Raw genomic sequence first — 21663 nt, forward strand, 5'->3', positions numbered from 1 at the left:
GAGCGATCCATTATATACAGTCTATACCTAACTAGCTACCTATTAGCTAGCTAGCTTTCTTTCTATTTGAGTTATTTCCGGGCTGAGTGAACGCTGGCGCGTGTGGCTGCCGCTGCTCACCCACAGTAAAACATATGCTGTGACTGTAAAATGACCTTGAGAGTTTTGAAAGGCGCTTATAAATGAAATGCATTATTATTATTATTATTATTATTATTATAGTCTCAATTATGTCATCACATATGTGAAAGAAATATCCATTGTGAGTTTCGAGCCTTCGGTCTGAATGGTACTTGGTCTATATGAGTTCTGCTATTGGTTGGTGAGCAAAACCAGTTCAGGATGAACCTGGTTTCTCCCTTCCCAAGGTCAGCCGCCCTCGGTTTCAAAAACGAATGGATGCAAGCGTCCCCACCAGAGAGAAACAGCTTGTAAAAACGTACGCCACAAAATGGAGCTTTAAAGGATCTATAAAGACAAAACACAACAAAGTTGGGAATCTAATAAACCATAAATGGGAGGTATCAATCAATCCCAAGACAAGCTGCAGTAAAAACAAGTGGCAACGAGAATGCCAAGGTCAAATTGCTCACCACAATGCAACCGTCTGATCCCTTTTACCTCCGTGACAAGTTTGATGGAAAACCAACCACCAACATTTATTTATTATTATTATTCAGAGATAGATAGATAGATAGATAGATAGATAGATAGATAGATAGATAGATAGATAGATAGATAGATAGATAGATAGATAGATAGATAGATAGATAGATGAATAAATAAATATACAAATAACTGGATAAATAAGTACATAAATAAATTGATAAATAAATGGATTCATGAATAAATACATAAATAAATAAATAAATAAATAAATAAATACAAATAAATAAACATACAAATAAATAAATAAATACATAAATAAATACAAATGTCTTGATGAATAAATAAATCCATAAATAAATAGATTAAAAATACATACAAATACAAATAACTGCATAAATACATAAATAAATAGATAAAATAGGCAAATAAATACATAAATAAACCAATTAAAAATTACAAATAACTGGATGAATAAATAAATAAATTAATAAATGGAAAAATACATAAATAAACCGAATGAGTATAATGAAAATTACATTAAAAAAACAGACAAATAAATAATTATTTGAACACCTACACTGTCTGTAAGTAAAGAATCTGCTCAACATTAAATAAATAAGTAAATAAATAATCCAAAATAAATAAATAAATAAATAAATAAATAGATAAATAAACAAATAAATATATCCATAAATAAATCGAATGAATACAATTGAATAAAATAAATGCATAAATCAAAAACTAAACATACAAAAAACGGGATAAATAAATGAATACATCAATACATAAAATGAAAAAATAAACAGACAAATAAATAAATAAATAAAATGAATAAGTAAACAGACAAATAAATAAATAAATAAAATGAATAAGTAAACAGACAGAGAGACAAATAAATAAATAAATAAATATGCAGATAAATAAAAAATAAATAAATAAATAAATAAATAAATAAATAAATAAACAGACAGAGAGACAAATAAATAAATACATAAATAAATACACAGATAAATAAATAAATAAATAAATAAATAAATAAATAAATAAATACAGTAAAGTCTCGTTATATGGATATTCTCGGGAGTCGGAAAACATATCGATATAACCGGACTATCGATATATCCGATCCTGCGGCATGTAAATGTTCTCCTTGTGTTCATAGAAATAGTATCGTAATAAGCAGTACTATCGATATAACCAATATCGATATAACGAGACTTTACTGTAAATGCAAATTGGGGGGGGGTTTATGACAGAATACTGATCTTGTCTATCACGTGAGAAACACAATTTAAAAGAATCCAAAACGAATGCTTTTTATTAAAAAAAAAAGATGCTAAGACAACGAATACAAACAAACAAACAAACAAACAAACAACCGCAAGCCTATTCCGAAAATCCAAAATGACATGAAAACAAACCACCCCGATCACACCACGCTCGGACCCGAGACACGACGCCATCAATGTCGCTCCACCCCCCCCTCCCTCATCCTTGCTCCCATTGTGCCGTTTTCTGCCACTTAGAAAGAGAGTCCGTATTGCGGCTGCCCGCCCCACTTCACCCCCCACTGAGAGGCGAACCAGCCTGGGCCGTGGAGAAGGATGGGGGGGGGGGGTGCAGAGAAAGAGAGAGAGAGATGGGGTCAAGGTGAGCTCTAATACACTATTGATCGGCCCCAATTGAAAACCTGATGGAAATTTTACCTCCCTCCCCTCTGTTCCTCCTCATCTCTGTGTGACCACCCCCCCACCCCCCCGTTTTCCTCCCATCCACCTCTTTTTGCTTCCTCCTCTTTCCGCTGAATGTCTCTCTCCGCCATTCCACCTTTTAATCAAGCCCTTGGTCTCGTCCACCTCTCCTTTCTTTTCTTTTTAAATCTTTGCCCATCCATCCCCACTGTTTCTGTCACTCCCTCATCACGCCCCCCCCCCCCAACCAACTCCTCCTCCTCTGAGTGTGCATCAGATGGCCCATTTCATCCTAACACAGTGCCTATTGATCCCCGTGGCAGTCGCGTGCGGGGCGAGGGGGCAGCGAGGAGGCGCCGCCGACGCCGCCGCAGTGTATTAAACGCCACACATGCTTTGGACCGCTCGGCAGCCAAACGCGGTGGGGCTCCGTCGATAGCCGCCGCCGCCACCTGTCAAGAGCAGCTAAATGGTCTCTCAATCGGACACCATGACCGTGAAAATAAAGCCAAGCAAGGAAAAAAAGTTTGAGCGGATTGACGACATTTCACGCTAAAGTCCAAGCGGTTCTGTTCTCTTGACATATCACAAAAATCATCCTCAAATGAAAATAACTATGCTAATAGAAAAATGTTTAGCCTTTGGTCTGTTAGCTTAAAGCTAACGGCAGCGTTAAATGGAAAACATACAAGCAACATATGTTTGAAAACAAAAAACGATCTGTAAGTGACCTTGAGAGTTTTAAAAGGCGCTTAGAAATCAAATGTAATAGAATAAAAAAAACGGTGCAGCAACACATTTAGACATGCAAAGGTACTCCTATATTTGTCATTTGTTCAGCAGAAACTCAATATTCTGTGGATCCTGCAATTTAAGTGAAAATGACAAAAACCCTGGCACTGGAGTGGAACCATATTTGCCCTGATCTAGCAGGGAATTAGTTTACAAAAAAACATTACTTTATGATAACTGTTTTGTTCAGCGCTGTATGGTAAACACGCAAACAGCAGATATTTGAAAACAAACGGTGCGGCAACACATTTAGACATGCAACAGCTTCCGCTCTTGTTAAAGCGCTATAGAAGAATAAGATAAATAAGAATAAATAAACAAATAAATAAATAAATAAATAAACTAGATAAATGAATAAATAATTAAATATACAAATACATAAATAAATAAATACATACATAAATAAATAAATACATACATAAATAAATACATACATAAATAAATAAATACATGAAATAACTAAAGAAGTAACGAAATAAATAAATAACCTAAATAAATAAATAGGTTTTGTATACATGTTCTGGAAAGTATCCTTGAGTGTTTGAAAGGCGCTTAGAGAAAAAAATATTATTAAAAATATTAAAAAATATTATTATTATTATTACTATTATTATTAATGTTGTTGTTGACCCCATCAAGGGAAAAGCAGAAAGGAAAAGAATATTATTATTATTATTTATTATTAGAATTATTATTATTATTATTTGGATTTGCCTTTATTAGTCTCGCAGTGGAGAAATTTACATTTCACAGCAGCAAAGTGACTATTATTATTATTATTATTATTATAATCCATTTGATTATTATTGTTATTATTATTATCTAAAAATGGCCAGAGGTCGGCGACCTATAGTGCCACCATCTAATGGTCAACATTGGAATTACACCCAAAATGAATGGGAGGCAGAGAAATTGGAGTAATGGGATGTACAAAAAAATGTGACCAAAAAAAAAAAAAAAAAAAATCGCAGAGCTTTGAACCCAGAAATCGTGATTCTGTTGAAGGCGTTTAGGGGGCGGGGTCTGTCGTTTCGTTCACCTCATTAATTTCCGCACTTTCGGTCTGTCAGAATAACAATGGCGCACCCCCGAAATAAATCGTGGCCTTAACAAGGGTTCAAACACAACAATCGTCTTGCATTTAACAAGGCACGCACGGGCGACACCTGGCGAAGACGCCGGCGAGTCTATCACGGCGAAACCAGATAAACGTGGGCAAGCGCTTCAACATGGGCGTTTGATTTATGTACCCTTAGGTCCCAGTCACATGTGTGTTCCCGATATCGCCTCGCCCCATCTTCCAATAGACACCGCGGCGCTACGACGGCGGGAGGGACCCCCGTGTCGACTGCACGGGCGATACGCATCAACAACATGGGAGCACGGCAGGATTGGTGACCACTTTGTCCTTCATTTGTTGTCTTTTTTTTTTCTTCGTCCCGCCTTTGAAGCGTCATTTTTAACGTCATTCGCCATTAAAAAGCTATGACGGTTTTGCTTTTGTTTGATTTTTACAAACTATTTTGGCTTCTCTCAAATTAATCCGTATCGTCGTCAGGCTTCTGAAGAGGTTGCTGATGAGTTGAACAGGAAGATATGAAAAGAACAAGAAAAGGGTGTCAAAGGCAAGGCCCGGGGGCCAAATTTGGCCCGCCATGTCATTTTATTGGGCCCGCGAAAGCAAATCAAACTTGTGAAATTCCATGATTCTTGCTAAAGTGCGAACCAATATTGTCTTATGTAAACCACAATAACAATAATTATTTTGGATAATTTTTGATTCTGATTGTAAAACTAGTTATTCATTAACTCATTCATTGCCATTCCCAAATGTATTCAGGAATTGAAAAGAATGACATGGAGCGCCATTACCAAAATTGTTCGACTTTTGGTTTTTCTTGCGGGGAGTGCCAATAAAGCGCCGGTCAGACCTCTGACAATGTTTTTCCCTTCCACAAGGAGGTAGAATTTACCTTTTGTCCATGTTTGCGCTTTGTTACAGCTTAAGATGTTTTAAAGCACTATATACAGTAAATAAATGGATTGTATTCCTTACAGCTACCCCTATTTCACGCTCAGATAACTCCAGACACATATAACTTAGGAATTAACTCTGTTTTCTGATGAAAGACGAGAGCCTAATGTTTCTTACGCTGCATTTAATGTTTATGGAGTCCTAAAACTCAATATTCTTTTATGAATATATTTTATGCACATCATCTGGCAGTGAATGAGTTAATTTATTGTGCACAAGAAGCATCAATTGTTGAACAAGTAGGACTGAAGTGTATTTGAAAACTCAACAGAAGGCGATGACAAAATGTCCGACTTTGCCGAATAAAAAGTTTGCTAATAGCTTCATGCTAACAAACGATATAAAACGTCACTGAGCTGCTAATAGCCAGCGCCGAAGTCGCAGGGAAATGAATACAAAAGGCGCAGCAACTTACGGAGACAAACAATGCAACGATAGTCACAGGAGTTTTTTTTTTTTTTTTTGCATATATTCTTTATCCTCTGCAGAAAATAAACCACTAAGATGAGCAGTTTACTCAGTCACCCTAGAAACTGTGAAAAACTTTAATTATATTAATTTGTTGTACGCGTTTATATGTAATATATGGAGGGGATGAAACATTCTAATGGCTTCCCCAAATTCATAATAGCTCCCGGAGAGGAAATCGTCACTAAAATGTGGCCCTGCAGTAAAAAAAAAAAATAGTTTGACACCCTTGATCTACAAGTACCTCAGTTGGACCTTCAATTGCAAAGAAAATAACGGCTAGAGGTATGCAAAAAAGTGCAAAAAAAACACTTCTAAATGTATTTTTATATGCAAATCATGTCGAGTAATGAGCCACACGCTGCTTCACCAAGTCTAAACACCGCCGTATCAGTCATTCCAAGCACTTCGCCACATTTGCAAAAAAAAAATCCATTAGTACGTTCGATTCAAACTAACATTGCGCAATGAGCAACATGCTGCTTCATCAAGTGTGAAGACTCCTTTTACAGTTACAAAAAAAAATAAAAATACAAAATAACATTAAAAATGGACGCCTTTGAACATGACATTGTTTCATTGGAATAAAATAAACTGAAACGGAGTCACAAATATACAATAGTGTGCCCGTACTTGGAAATATATGCTCCAAAACGAAAAAAAAGGGGGTGAGGGAGGGTGTCGGTTGGGCAAAAAAGAAAAAAAAAAAATCTCATTTTCCCGTTGGTTGCACTCAGCTGCAGGCTGCTTAAACGCGCCGCACGACACCTCCAAAGCCTCTCACATCTTTTGTTTCCATCCATCTACAAGCTGTCAGCTGTCGTATCGATAGCGCTACCTGGAAACCTTCGGGGGGGGGGGGGGGTGTCCATCATGACATATCAGGACATTAAATGAAATAAAAAAATATCTCAAGGACCCTTGGACAGTATTCAACGCCATATTAGCTAGCTAGCTTTCTATCTGAGTTACTTCTGGGTTGAGTGAAGGCCTAGCTAGCTATCTGTTAGCTATCTATTAGCTAGCTATCTGTTAGTTATCTATTAGCTCGCTAGCGAGTTACTTAACTACATATTAGCTGTCTATTAGCTAGCTAGCGTTCTATCTGTGTTACTTCCGGGTTGAGTGAAGGCCTAGCTAGCTATCTGTTAGCTAGCTATCTTTCTATCCAAGTTACTTGGCTATCTAGTAGCTGTCTATTAGCTAGCTAGATTTCTATTTATTTATTTATTTATTTATTATGATTATTATGATTATTATTATTATTATGATTATTATGATTATTATGATGATTATGATTATTATTATTATTATTATTATTATTATTATTATTATTATTATTATTATTATTATGATGATTATGATGATTATGATGATTATGATTATTATGATTATTATTATTATTATTATCCATCCATCTCTAATTATGCTAGGTAGCTTTCTATCTATTTGAGTTACTTCAGGGTTGAGTGAACGCTAGCGCATGTGGCTGCCGCTGCTCACCCGCAGAAAAACTTTATCCTGTGACTGTAAAGTGACCTTTACAGTTTTGAAAGGGGCTTATAAATGAAATGTATTATTTTTATTATTATTATTATTATTAGTAGTAGTAGTAGTAGTAGTAGTAGTATCATTATTATCATTATGATTATTATGATGATGATGATGATTATTATTATCTATCCATTCATCTCTATTTATGCTAGCTAGCTTGCTATCTATTTGAGTTACTGTACTTGTTACTGTGGCTGCCACTGCTCACCCACAGAAGAACTTTATCCTGTGACTGTAAAGTGACCTTGAGAGTTTGAAATGAAATGTATTATTATTTACATTATTATTATTATTATTTCTGATGATGATTATGATTATTATTATTATTATTATTATTATTATAATTATGCGGGTTTTCTCTGTTCATTAGTCAGACAGGACTCTAATCCTGTATTTGGTTGATTTTGGTTGAAACTCATCTTTGAACACAATATTTTGTGGTCCATTGGAGAAAAAAAAGTGAAAATAATCTAAAAATCGCTGTCATTCTGTCGGGAATTGATTGGAAAAGTTAAGCTAGTGGACTGAAAGCTCTCCTCCGTGTTTACCTCGCATTCCAAAATATCAAATTATCTTAGTTTGATGTTGAGTTTGACAGTCCACTGCAGCAGCAGATCGCCTTCTAGGATTAAGGCGTTTATCGGCCTTCGCTCCTGGCGCTGCTTCAAAAAAAAAAAAATAAATAAAATAAATAAAATGCCCACGAGGACGATAAGAGCGGCGGCGGGGATTTGTCAAATTGGCCGCCATTGATTACGTGACCTTTTCGCGCCTCGCAGCCACTCCGCCAAACGCGCCGATGGCGGAGATAGATGGAAACCTGACACTCTTATCAGTGTGTAACAAGTTTGTACTTATGGGGAAACCACAAGTAAGGAACCACAGCAAACCCCCCCGACATTCATCTCCGCATGCAGCAGGTCATGAAGAAGAAATAAGCCCCGCCCACAAAACAACAAGTAAGGAGCATTGAATAATAAATAGTGAGATGCATAATGGAAGATGAGCCGAGGGGCTCATATCAGGAAGGGTGTGTGTGTGTGTGTGTGTGTGTGTGTGTGTGTATGACTAGTCTTGTGAGGACCACTAACATTTGATACTATACGTAGTGAGGACATTTTTGACAAGTGAGGACCTTTTGGCCGTTCCTCACAAGTTTTCCATTTTAAACGCTTCTAGAGGGTCTATATATGCATCTGTTAAAGTTTCGGAGAGGTCCTCAACAAATTCACCCAAAATGATTTTTTTGTGTGTATTTTCATTTCACTTGGATACACACACTTTTTACTCACTGTGTGTGTTTATGTGTGTGCGTGCATGGTTAATGAGAAGACAAAGTTCATACCACAAAAAGTAAAACGATATTTTAACCAAATTCACAACAGGGTTGAGGACTTTGAATGTAGCATTCAGAGTCCTCACTCCTGCTGTTATTTCACTTTCAAGTCCACTTTTTATTGTTTTGTTTTTAAAGAAGTTGAAGTGGGAAATGGGGTGACATTTTGTGTTCAAATGTAACATTAGTTCTTTTCTAAACTTATCAGCAACGGTGGTCCTCACTCCTCATCTTGAGTTATCCGGACCTCACAAAACCCTTGAAACAAGAATGTGTGTGTGTGTGTGTGTGTGTGTGTGTGTGTGTGTGTGTGTGTGTGTGTGTGTGTGTGTGTGTGTGTGTGTGTGTGTGTGTGTGTGTGTGTGTGCGTGTTTGCGTGTGTGTGTGCGTGGGTGCAAAATGTCAGACTTTGGCTGATAAAATACTCGCTAATAGCTTCAAGCTAAAAAACAATGCATAACGCCAATGAGGTGCTAATCGCTAGCGCCAAAGTCACAAAGTAAAGATCCCAAAGGGGGCAGCAATTTATGGAGACAAACAATGCAACGATAGTCACAGAATATATTGCATATATTCTTTATCCTCTGCAAACTATCATCAACTAAAATGAGCAGTTTGCTGAATCACTGAAGGAACTGTGAAAACTACAATTATAGAAGGAGTGGCACAGTCGCGATGAATTTAGCGTGATGACATTAAACGCAATTTGAACATTAACAATTTGATTGACAGTCACACTCGGACGACAGACAGATGGGGAAAAAAATGACAGAAAGAAAGGTCAACGCTAAATATTTTAAGGGTAAGGATCAAAATGGATGTTGATTCAACAAATTTAATGTAACTTTTTAGGATTTTTTTGGTGTGTTTTTATTCATTGAGTCCGGGACTTTTAATTGTACTGAAGCCGTCTTTTTTTGATAATTATACAATACAATAATACAATACATATTGATTTATATAGCGCTTTAATAACAGCTTATGTATTATGTAAACATATCTCCATTATAATCCAACCACCAAACAAAAAAAGTTTGCTATTCACTTGCTTAATTTCCTTATACAAATATAATAATCTCATGTTTATTTATTTTCTTTCACTTCTACTGTACCAAAAATATGTTTTAGGTTTTAAAATGTATTAAAAAAAAGCAAAGCTGAAATTTCAATGCACAGTGATTGTGTGCAATTTTTGTAGTTGTCTCCTTTATAGGAGTCTTTTGGCAAGATTGAATTTGCCACAAATTATATATATATATATATATATATATATATATATATATATATATATATATATATATATATATATATATATATATATATTGAGCATGTTCTTTTTTTTACAAAAAAACTTTATTTGTAAAAATAAAATTGAAATGGTCACATGCCACTTTTAGGTTGAATTACAACTATAGTACACTTGCTCTTGTCTTAATTTAACATTTCCCAAAAGAACATTTTAGCCCGAACAACTGTCACTCAAACACATGTGTATGTGCGTGCGCGTGTCTATTGAAAAGTTTGCCCTACCTGCTGCTGGAGCTCCGCGTCGCCCGGCGCCTCAGCGATGCACCTGAGGCCGAAGCCCGACCACCGTCTGTCGGCCTCGCACGGGAGAGACGCTCGCCGCCTCGGTTCGGGTCCCGAGCAGGCTAGCAAAACTTCAAACCGTTTCTAAAATAAAACACACACAAAAAAACAGTCAACTCTAACAGTCAAATCTAACTTTCAGGAATTAAACATTCGATCGAGTGTCAAAGATCGATGGTTAAATAAAGAAACAAATCGATTAAAAAAACCGTAATGATACATTTTACTTAACGTCGTTTATTTACAATTTACGGCAATTCCCTTTTTTTTTAAAGACAAGCGGCAAAAAACACATTGAAAAAGTATTTAAACTTTTCTTTTACACGAATGAGCATGAAATTTAAATAAATAAGTAAATATAGAAACAGCACAAACAACCACGAGTGGAAAATTACGCATCAAATACAAATATATCGATATAAAATATATCCAGGAAGCAATCCAATACCTGTACATCCTATTAGTTCCAAGCAGCGGCCCATATCCGTTTTAATCCTTTCAAAATATGAGATATTAAAACCAAACCACACTGACTTCGTTGCGTTGAAGTCAGGCAGATTTTATTTTATGTTATTCATTTATTTATTGTGCTAAATGCCTTTTAACGTTTGATTTAAAATAACAGATACTGCTGTTATTCCTGTCAGGGTTTATCTAAAATGGATTTCCACAATTATTCTTTTGCCCCCCACCCCCCCAAAAAAAAAATAATCGGGTGGATAATTTTGCAGATGTTTTTGATTTTGTTTCCCCTTTTTTGAGGTTGGGTAAAAAAAAATATTCGAGGGCCTTTGCGACCGATTCTTGTGGACGCCAGCCTGCATTTTCATCACGTGACACCACGCAGGCACATCGCAACCATTTGCCACATTCGAGAAAGGAAGTTGACGATTAATTTATTAATTTAGGTTATGTATAGCGAAGCCTTTTGGGCTTCCGTTGCGCATGAAATTAAAAAAAAATGCGAAGGCCTTTTGGTGATTAAAAAAAAAAACTACGATCTCCCAATGGGAATTATTTCGAGACCCATTCCGCAACATAGACAAATAAATACAAATAAAAGGCAACCAATGTGATTATTTTTAATAAATATCCCCTTAGAATTCAGATTACAACGAAAAGTCCAACTTTGAAAACGCGTTAACCAGCACTAGTTACCCGGCTCGTGCGTAAATTACGCACAAAATTCCTCTGGGATGAAAAAAAAACTATGTAAAACTCAATGCAATAATTTTAAAACACCAACCAGGATATATTGTGAGGTTTTGAAAGCCTCTTAAGCATAAAAAAAGAAAATCAGAGCAAACTGAAGCGCGAGCGAGCGTTTTGGTGCTTTCGAGTCAATTCATCCCTCGTGACGTCGATTAAGAATGTAGAGAAAATATCTAAATCTGCCTTAAAAAGAACATTTAGGACGAAAAGTGCATGATTATAAACGAAGAATGGGTATAAAAACACATGCAGGCGTTATACTATTTTATACTATATTTTTGTGTGTGTTTTGTAGCAAAAGTTGAATTTTTCTCCCAAAAACATTCACCTTAAATGCCCGGATGTTGAAAAAAAACCTGTTCTGACCCAAATTAAAAATGCAAAGTTGACTGAGCGCGCGCGTGTGAGAGAGAAAAAAAAACATCAACAGGAAGAAGAAGAAGCGAAGACGGGGCTGTGGATTGAGCGCATCCATTGATTGGTGTCTTCATCTGCAATAGTTACACGCGTGGATCGATGCGTAAAACACGTATGCCGCCACAAATCTTTGACGGGATCGCACACACACGCACAAGCACACGTACACACGACCAGCAGAAAACACCGACACACGCGTGTCATGCGTATGGATAAAAAGCAGTAATTGACACGCAATGGGGGGTGCAAGTGGGTTTCAAAGTAAAAAAAAGTTTTTCACACACTTACAAAAAAAAAAAGAGGACGAAACGTGCGAGTAAAAACACCACCAAAACGCCAAATCTTTGTTTTCTAAGATCTGGTGTGCGTAATACGCGTGGGTGCGTGTTTAATTGACTGGTGGATGCAAAATTGCCACGAACAAATGTTGACACTTGAAGAGGTTAATCCGGGTCAGGTCAGACAGCAAAACCAACGCACTCTGAACCCACCACATACCCAAAGTGACACCCCCCCCCACTCCCACCACCCCCACCACGTACACGTGCACACCACACAACACTTCCCTAACTCGATATTCGGATGCAAATCGGAATACAGTCCGTGAAAACACACGTCGAACCAAAATAAAAGCGAGAAGAAGCCGTGCGTAAATTACGCACGAACTATAGTTTTCCCCATCGTAAAAAAAAAAAACACACACACGCGCACACGCACTAAATACTCAAAATAAAACACCACCGATGACACCACCGCATATCCAAAAACTCGCGCGAAAGCTCATTTGGGGTTACTTAACTTTTCCTAAAGCGCATTAAACAGTACAAAATCGGATTCAGCACGGGAGTAGGTCAAAGGTCAAACTCACCTGCTGTTTTGGCCTACTGTGTTTTTTTTAATTTATTTTAATTCTTGGTTCCTGTTTTGATGTTTCTTGTCGAAGCAAATTGAGTAAAGCTGTCAGTCCATCCAAACGCGCGCGCCGAGAGGTAACACTCGACTAGCAACCTGAACCCACCGAGGAGATGGAGCCAAGGAGGAGGGGGAGTAGGGGGAGTAGGGGGGGGGGGGGTTGGATAGACGCGAGGGGGAGGAGGAGGAGGGAGGAGGGAGGAACTCTCTCTCTCTCTCTCTCTCTCTCTCTCTCTCTCTCTCTCTCTCTCTCTCTCTCTCTCTCTCTCTCTCTCTCTCTCTCTCTCTCTCTCTCTCTCTCTCTCTCTCTCTCTCTCTCTCTCGCGCGTGTGTAAGTAGTTAATTAGTAAATCCCCATCCGCAGTGCCTCGGGTCGGTTTGTTTTCCCCGGTCGACAAGCCGAGAGGAAGGAGAATTTGAAGTAGGATTCGACCCGTTTCCGCTCCCGTGTCTCATATATGAGGCCAGTGTGTGTGTGTGTGTGTGTGTGTGTGTGCGTGTTTCTACCAGTAGCGCACCCCTAAAAATGCCCCCAAGGGAATTTAAAGTGTTTCGTTCAAGGCTTAAAATAAGTAGATTGGTTAGAGGTGAAGCTCTCTGTGGCTCCCTGGAAAGCAAACTCACTCATTTCCTATTGGGTTTAAGTCTGGGTTTGAGCTTCGATGAGGCAATTTTGACGGTCGATTTGAACTTATTGTCTCTTAAAATAAATACTGCCACAAACAAATTCATTTTGAAGCAGGGAAAAAAATGATGGTGATATTACAAAAGTGTCAAAACGGAACCAGCAGGAAGTTGGGATTTTCATAATAAAACAAAATGGCTTCCGGTTGGAAAATTGAAGTTGTAGCGGAAGTTGCTCTCCATTAACCTACTGTATGTGATAACCATGCTGAAGTTTGCAGCGACACATACAAATTCATTTTGAAGCAGGGAAAAAACAAGATGGTGATATTACAAAAGTCTCATAAAGGAACCAGCAGGAAGTTGGGATTTTCATAATAAAACAAAATGGCTTCCGGTTGGAAAACTGAAGTAGTAGCGGAAGCTGCGCTCCATTACTCTACTGTATATGATAAACATGCTGAAGTTTGCAGCAACACATACAAATTCATTTTGAAGCGGGGGAAAAAAAACAAAGATGGTGATATTACAAAAGTGTCAAAAAGGAACCAGCAGGAAGTTTGGATTTTCAAAATAAAACAAAATGGCTTCCGGTAGGAAAACTGCATTAGTAGCAGACGTTGCGCTCCATTACTCTACTGTATATGATAAACATGCTGAAGTTTGCAGAAACACATACAAATTCATTTTGAAGCAGGGAAAAAAATGATGGTGATATTACAAAAGTGTCAAAAAGGAACCAGCAGGAAGTTGGGATTTTCATAATAAAACAAAATGGCTTCCGGTTGGAAAACTGAAGTAGCAGCGGAAGTTGCTCTCCATTAACCTACTGTATGTGATAACCATGCTGGAGTTTGCAGCGACACATACAAATTCATTTTAAAGCGACCCAATAGATAACTAATCGCTAGCCAGCTAGTTAGCTAATAGATCGCAAATAGCTAGCCGGCTAGCTAGATAGCTAATAGATAGCAACACGAGCCAGCATTCACTCAACCCGGAATAACTCAAATAGATAGAAAGTTAGCTCGCTAGCTAATAGACAACTAATAGCTAGCTAGCTAGATAGCTAATTGATAGCAAATAGATAGCTATTAATAAAAAATGATTAATTCAGTGTATCATGTACATTTTAATTCAGTGTATCATGTACATTTTCCCATTTGTATCATGTACATTTTCCCATTTGTATCATGTACATTTTCCCATTTGGATAACTTGTTTCATAAACTTAACTAATCTTATTAAGGAACTGCTGACTGATTATTTCGATCTGCACGTTGCACACCCCCCCTTCCCCTCCATTTTTTTTTTTTTTATATACAAAAATCTGGCATCCCAACAGACCACCGAGGATTTTTGGAGGCACTTTTGGTGACATTTTTGTTTCGCGGCGTCGCGAGATTAAAATTGGTTCACACTGCTATCACGATGACATTAACGTCTCTTGAGTCCAAAACTGTCTGGTATTTTTTAAGCCCTCCATTTCAAACCCTGGTTGTGTTTTTTTTTTATTAAACATCATAAAAATGCTGAAATGACTTATTGGGGGAGTTCTGACACAGAAATAAAACAAAAAAATAGGTTAGCTGGGGAACGTGGGATTGCTTGTTTGGAGAGCTGCCAGTTAGCTTTTTTGTGGTCAAACAAGTATATGTGAGAGAGAGAGAGAGAGAGAGAGAGAGAGAGAGAGAGAGAGAGAGAGAGAGAGAGAGAGAGAGAGAGAGAGAGAGAGAGAGAGAGAGAGAGAGAGAGAACCTGAGAAATCCTTAAATGTGGCTAACAAGAGGTCGAGCCCCTTAGCGGCTGCAGGCTTTTAGCTTTCACACACACACACACACACACACACACACACACACACACACACACACACACACACACACACACACACACACACACACACACACACACACACACACACACACACACACACACACACACACACACACACACACACACACACACACACACAGACCCTGCACCCCTCTCAGTTCCCAACGCGTCCAACCAGATCACAGCGGCGAGGACAAAGCGCCGCCATCGACCCTGCCCCTTTAACGCACTTTAATTGTTTAATTGATCGCCGATCGTCCGCATCATAATCAATTGAGTAAATCTGCCGGAGGGGGCTAGAGCTGGAGTCCTCCATGACAAGCCAATCAAAGGGGGACACGGCAAAATGGCCGTAAAATGGACTCAAGTTTTAAATAAATACATAAATAACAAATAAATACATGTCCTTTGGGTTAGTGAGTGACCCATGGGAACAAAAAAAATGGTAGAAATAAAACAAGTCTGCCCGTTTCTCTTCCTGTGTTGACGTTATAGTGAACACATATCATGCGGTGCGCCCGATATGGGAAAACAGTTTTTAAAATAGGCCATTCTTTGAAGGTGTGCCTTACAGGCTAAATTGCTTTATGCTACAGAAAATATGGCGAAGAGCATTACACACAAATAAATTAATTAAGAATTCAAAATTTAAGTACAGTAAAGTCTCGTTATATCGATACTCAAGGGAGTCTGAAAAAATATTGATATAACCGGGACTATCGATATATCCGACCCTGTTTGCATGTAATTTTCTCCGTGCGTGAATAGAAATAGTATCGATATAACCGGGACTATCGATATATCCGATATCGATATAACGAGACTTTACTGTAAATATATTAATTTATTCACAGCCAGACGATGCGCCAAAATGTGTCCACTCCAGTGCCAGGGTTTTTGTCATTTTCACTGAAATTGCAGGACCCACAGAATATTGAGTTTTAGGACTACATAAACAGTCAAGTCAGCGTAAGAAACCTTAGAATCTCTTCTTCCATCAGAACGTAAGAGTTAAATCCTAAATTATATGGGTCTGGAGTTATTTGAGGGTGAAATAGTGGTGGATGTACAAAATACAATACAAACATATGGATTCCTATAGTGCTTTAAGTGAAGCTGAAGCTGTAACAAAACGCTAACATGGAAAAATGTTAACGTCTGTGTAAGCTCTCAGTCATACAGGAGTGGTCCATCGCTGAAAAGGTTTCTTCAGCCATCATCTGTACTTCTTTGAAGGTGTCGGACGTTTCGCTTCTTATCCAAGATGCTTCGTCAGTGAACTAAAGTCTTGCTGGTAGTTTCGGCCCTATTTATATATCGCTACTCTCCAGACGTGGCGCTGCCGGACAATGCTATGATTGGTCCCTGCTCTCAGGTTGGGGGGGTGCAGAGGACTACTCCCTGCGGCTTCACTGATTAATCCGTCAGGACAAGAGAAGTAATCAGTGGAGCCGCAGGGAGTAGTCCTCTGCTCCCGCCCCAACCTGAGAGCAGGGACAAATCATAGCAGGGTCCGTTTGGACAGTAGGGATATATATATAGGGCCGAAACTACCAGCAAGACTTTAGTTCACAGAAGAAACCTTTTCATCGATGGTTAACAACTAAAATGACAAAATGAACCTGATTCGCAGGGAAAAGAGTTTGAAACTTGAGTTGAAAAGCAAAACTACAGACACATTTTAGGTTGAACCAGTCCTTAAATATAGTCCGATTGCTACCAAATTTGAGCAGCATAAAATAGTCAACCAAAAAATGGCTAAGTAAGTACAGTGAGACCTCAACTTACGAACCTAATTGGTTCCTAGACAGAGTGTGTAAGGCGAAAAGTGTGTATCTAAAAAAAAAAATTCCCATAGGAAACCATTAAAATGGGAATAATCCGTTCCCGGGTTTCCATAAAATATACTTTTCAACTAAATAAGCCTTAAAACTACACACAACATACCTTATTCTATGTATAATAAATGTGCTATTGTATTGTAATGAAAGAAATACACTGAATTGTATCATAAAGTCACTTTATTTACATTTGTGATGGTCATTTATGGCTTGATGGAATGCCGTTGGAGGTCAAAGGTCAAAGGGAATCGCTGTTTGGAAAGAGAGTCGCATTACATGACGACTGTAATTAAAGAAATAAACTGTGTTGTAAAATAAAGTTTTATTTACATTTTTGATGATCGTTGATGCTTATGGAAGAAGAGTCACCTTCCATAAGGACTGTTGATAACTTAACCTCTGGTGCTGTTCGGTCGTGTGCTTCCGCCGAAGATCACTCCGCCAGCCGTGCGTGGAGGGTGTGTATTATGAAAATAGTGCTTATTATAAGGTTTAATTTTCATAAATTTGACGTTTGTAAGACAAAAAGTTTGTAATTTGAGGTGTTTGTAAGTTGAGGTCTCACTGTAAAAGGACTCCCGTTAAAATTTTTGAAGCATTACCAGAACATATCAAGACCTTACAACACGTAAATGTGTGTCTATCGAACGAGCGTTACACACCGCGCAGATAAAAGCATGGCCGATAGTCACCGAGGGGGGGAGGGGGAGGTCGAGGGGTAATATTGATGTGACCACCATTGTGCGATGTCATCTTTATCATCGGCAAAGAGCAAAAAAAAAAAAAAAGCCATCGCCGACACAGTGAAACACGCCGGTAACCTCTAAACACTGCAACTGCAGCTAACGTTTGACCGCGCCGGACACCTTCGAGGACGATTTGACAGAGTGTCTCGTCTCGGCTAGAGGATGAATAACTGACCTATCGCATCCCCATTGACTGAGTTAATTAATATAAGTAGAGGCGAGGATCGCCAGCTCACTTTTCACCGTATGGATTTGCTGTCTACTCACATTTGCCGGCATTTTATGTCCCATTCGATGCAAATTCAATGTCTCATGTCCAGGAGGGGGGGGGGGGCGATCATGACAGCTAATTTTGGCACGCCGGCACGCTTTTTGACGGGTGGGTGTTTTTATTGGGGCGCTCGGTGACGGATGGGTTTTTGAGATTTCACCTGAATGCGTGTCGACTCGGAGCACTGAGAGGTGCTAAAGGCCGTCTGGTTGAGTCTTTCGTTGGAGTTAGTTATAATAATAATAATAATAATAATTATAATAATAATAATAATAATACAGTAAAGTCTCGTTATATCGATATTCAAGGGAGTCCGAAAAAATATCGATTAACAGGGACTATCGATAATCCGACCCTGTTTGCATGTAATTTTCTCCGTGCGTGCATAGAAATAGTATCGATATAACCGGGACTATCGATATATCCGATATCGATATAACGAGACTTTACTGTAATTATAATAATAATAATACATTTAATTTCTAAGCGCCTTTCAAAACTCTCAAGGTCACTTTACAGTCAGATGATAACAACAATAATAATACAGTTCATTAATAAGCGCCTTTCAAAACTCTGTATAGCTAATAGCTAAAGCGCTAACATGGAAAATTCATTCACTGCCAGACGATGTGCAAAAATGTGTACACTCAAGTGCCAGGGTTTTTGTCATTGTCACTTGAATTGCAGGAATCACAGATTATTGAGTTTTCGGACTACATAAACATTCAGTCCAGCGTTAGAAACCTTGGACTGTCTTCATTCATCAGAAAGAAAGAGTTAATTCCTAAATTATATGGGTCTGGTGTTATATGAGCTTGAAATGAGGGCAGCTGTCCAAAATACAATGAAATACAAACATATTGGTTTATATAGCGCTTGAACAACAGCTGAAACTGCAACAAAGCGCTTACATGGAAAGAAGGGAAATGCTGCCCCCTTGTGGAAGAGAAAATGAATTGACAGAGGTCTGGACAGCGCTTTATCGGCACCCAAGCATGGAAAAAAAAAACCCCACAAAACCCGAACAAATTTGGGAATGGGGATCTATGTCATATTTTAAAATCCTGTTTTACCTTCCCGCCCCCCTGTTTGATTGGTTTATAAGAAGCCATTAAAAATAAACGACACATCCATTGCTACTTACAAAGCACCTGCACGTGGATTATTACTTCCATAGAAGCCAAGGGGAAGCAATTACAATGAAAACAAAAGGGGCCCTAACGTTGACCCTTGTGGAACGCCTGTGCTTCCATTCAAAACAGAGGACTACGGTTGTTTGTACTGATGGTTAATTCTTTAATGTGATTTAACTTGCACGATGAATCACCAACAAGTATAAAAATCTAGCTATTATTTACACATAAACATTTGGACTTTACATCACGCAACCACAGGATATCGTCTTTAAAACCTGCCTCAAAACTCACTTGTACTCTTTGGCATTTGACTCGTACGATTCAGACTTGATCTTAGTTTGACTCCCTGGTGCTTTTTACTATCTTTGTGACTGCTTTAGTTCCTTTATATGATATTAGCCCATGTTAAGTGCTTTGTTACAGGTTCAGCTGTTGTTCAAGCGCTATATTTACTGTATTGTATAGATCGGCGCCCTCTGCTGGATCAGGGGCAGTAACGTTTAAAGGGTTTTAGGGAAAACCGGTGTTGGACTTGGAGCTCACCGGCCTTTGTTTCCCACCGTTTGAGAGGAAATGAGAGCGAGCACAGAAGGACATGCAGGACAAACAGACAAGGAAATCTTCATAGACTCCTTGAGTCCATGCAAACACTGGCTTTCTTCTTTGTGGGAGAGGCAAGGAAAGGGGGGTAGGAGGATCTCAGGGGGGTTAGGGGGAGATGACACAAGCAGGACAGACAGGAAGACAGGAGGAAGACATGGAGAGAAAAGGCAAAGGAAAGAAAGCAAGAAAGAGCTCCAGTGCCTAGTCTTAATCTGAGCTGTTCTGATCAATAGCCCATTTCCCATTGTTGCCAGAGCCCTTCGATCGCTACACCACCGAATTAACACACCCACTTTAATCTAGGGGGAGAGCAAGCGAGGGGGGGTTAGGGCGCAGCTGCGGAGGCATTCTCAAATGAAATCAAATCTAATTGTTATCACTGTAGCAGCAGTCGCACTTCTTACACTTCCTAATATCCGCCAGCGCACCCTGTGCACCTTTTGGTTGGCGTACGGCGGACGTACGTAATACAAACGAGTGTTTATTTGCTTTGTTGCCCGCACCGAAATGTCAGATTGGACTGGGGATGCTCGGATGGAGCAGTCTAATTGCTGGGTGACATGGGGAACGAGGTTTGCGGTCGGACAGCGAACCCTCAGAGGGCGGTGGGGAGGTTTCCAATTGGAAAAAAAAATATGCACTTGAAAATTGCTCATTTATTTACTGCAGAGGATAAAGAATATATGCAATATATCAGGTGACTATTGTTGCATTGTTTGTCTCCATAAAGTGCTGCCCGCTTTGCGTTCATTACTCTGTGACTTCAGTGCTAGCGATTAGCACCTCAGCGGCGTTTTGCATCGATTGTTAGCTTGAAGCTATTTGCAAACTTTTTATCAGGCAAAGTCGGATATTTTGTCTTTCGCCTTCTGTTGAGCCATGGCCAGCGCTTTATCGGCACCCGAGCATGAAAAAACACAACTTGAACAAAAAATTTGGGAATGACGCTTTACATCATATTTTCAAATCCCCAATAAATTCGGATGAGTTAAGCACTACTTTCATACATTCAACAGACACGCCGACAGCATTTGAGAGCAGAGATACAGGCTTGACTTTTGAGGTCCAATTCTTCAAAAATAGCCAAACAAAAACTAAACTAAATTAGAAAAAACAAAACCCGAACAAATTTGGGAATGGCGTTCTACCTCATATTTTCAATATTATTATTAATGATAATAATAATACATTACATTTTAAGCGCCTTTCAAAGCTCTTAAAGGACAACCGACGTCTGCGGACAAGTTGTGTCCATAATTTGTAAAATGGCTTCAAATGACTTCTACCACTTCCACCGCATATAGCTATATTTTACGTTTTAAGACTCGCGCTGAATATTCAGGAAGTCTTGTTTTTGAGTTGGTTACGAGTCCGTACGTGACGTCACTAAAGGACCGCCCTTTACCGTAAAAAAGACGCATTGTATCGGTCCTTCCATCACGTCAATGTATTTTGCTGTACTTGTTTGGTCTGAAAACCTTGTGTTGCACCCAATAGCCGCTAGAAGAGGGTGTCCAAGCTCCATATAAGGAATTTATCAGCCTGTGGAAACGGAGGTGGCCACAGGAGGTCGCCAATTTGTGCCTCTTTTTTTGGGTGAGAGATTTTCCCCCAATGTTGCCTCAAAATGGCAAAAATAAATTATTTAATCGATGGCAAACGTGTATGCTTTCCTCTTCAGAACTATTTGAATCAGATTCATAAATGGATGTGGAACAAGAAAGCATATTCTCCGAATCTGAAGCCATTGTTTTGATTCACTAGCAATGCAAGACGTCTTGCCGTGACACCACGAACAAGGGGGCGGGACCTTCTGAAACTGGCCACTTCCGGTTTCAAATTGAAGTACTTTTTAGACACTTTAAGTCATTTTTATTGGTGTTTTGCATTTGAATAAAAATATCATACTGCGTGTTTTGGGTATTTTAGATGCTATAAAACGTTTTTCTGATGTCAGTCAAGAAACAAAAAAGTGACGTACGGTTGTCCTTTA

At 38.7% G+C, this 21663-nt stretch overlaps 1 protein-coding gene across 3 annotated transcripts in view; it reads right to left on the reverse strand.

Annotated features, from left to right (window-relative positions):
- erfl1 (Ets2 repressor factor like 1) overlaps positions 1-21663 on the reverse strand; it is a 120642-nt gene that overhangs the window by 42130 nt on the left and 56849 nt on the right. For 2 of the 3 annotated variants that reach the window (XM_088999464.1, XM_088999465.1), the window contains exon 3: positions 10016-10159. The gene's annotated coding sequence lies outside the window, so the exon portion shown is untranslated. Of the gene's footprint in view, positions 1-10015; positions 10160-12572; positions 12687-21663 lie in introns of those variants that run through there. The other variant, XM_088999466.1, reaches the window with a different exon arrangement.

Source organism: Hippocampus bargibanti, linkage group LG06 (genome assembly GCF_051943395.1).
Source record: "Hippocampus bargibanti isolate YZ-2025 linkage group LG06, ASM5194339v1, whole genome shotgun sequence".
NCBI lineage: Eukaryota > Metazoa > Chordata > Actinopteri > Syngnathiformes > Syngnathidae > Hippocampus > Hippocampus bargibanti.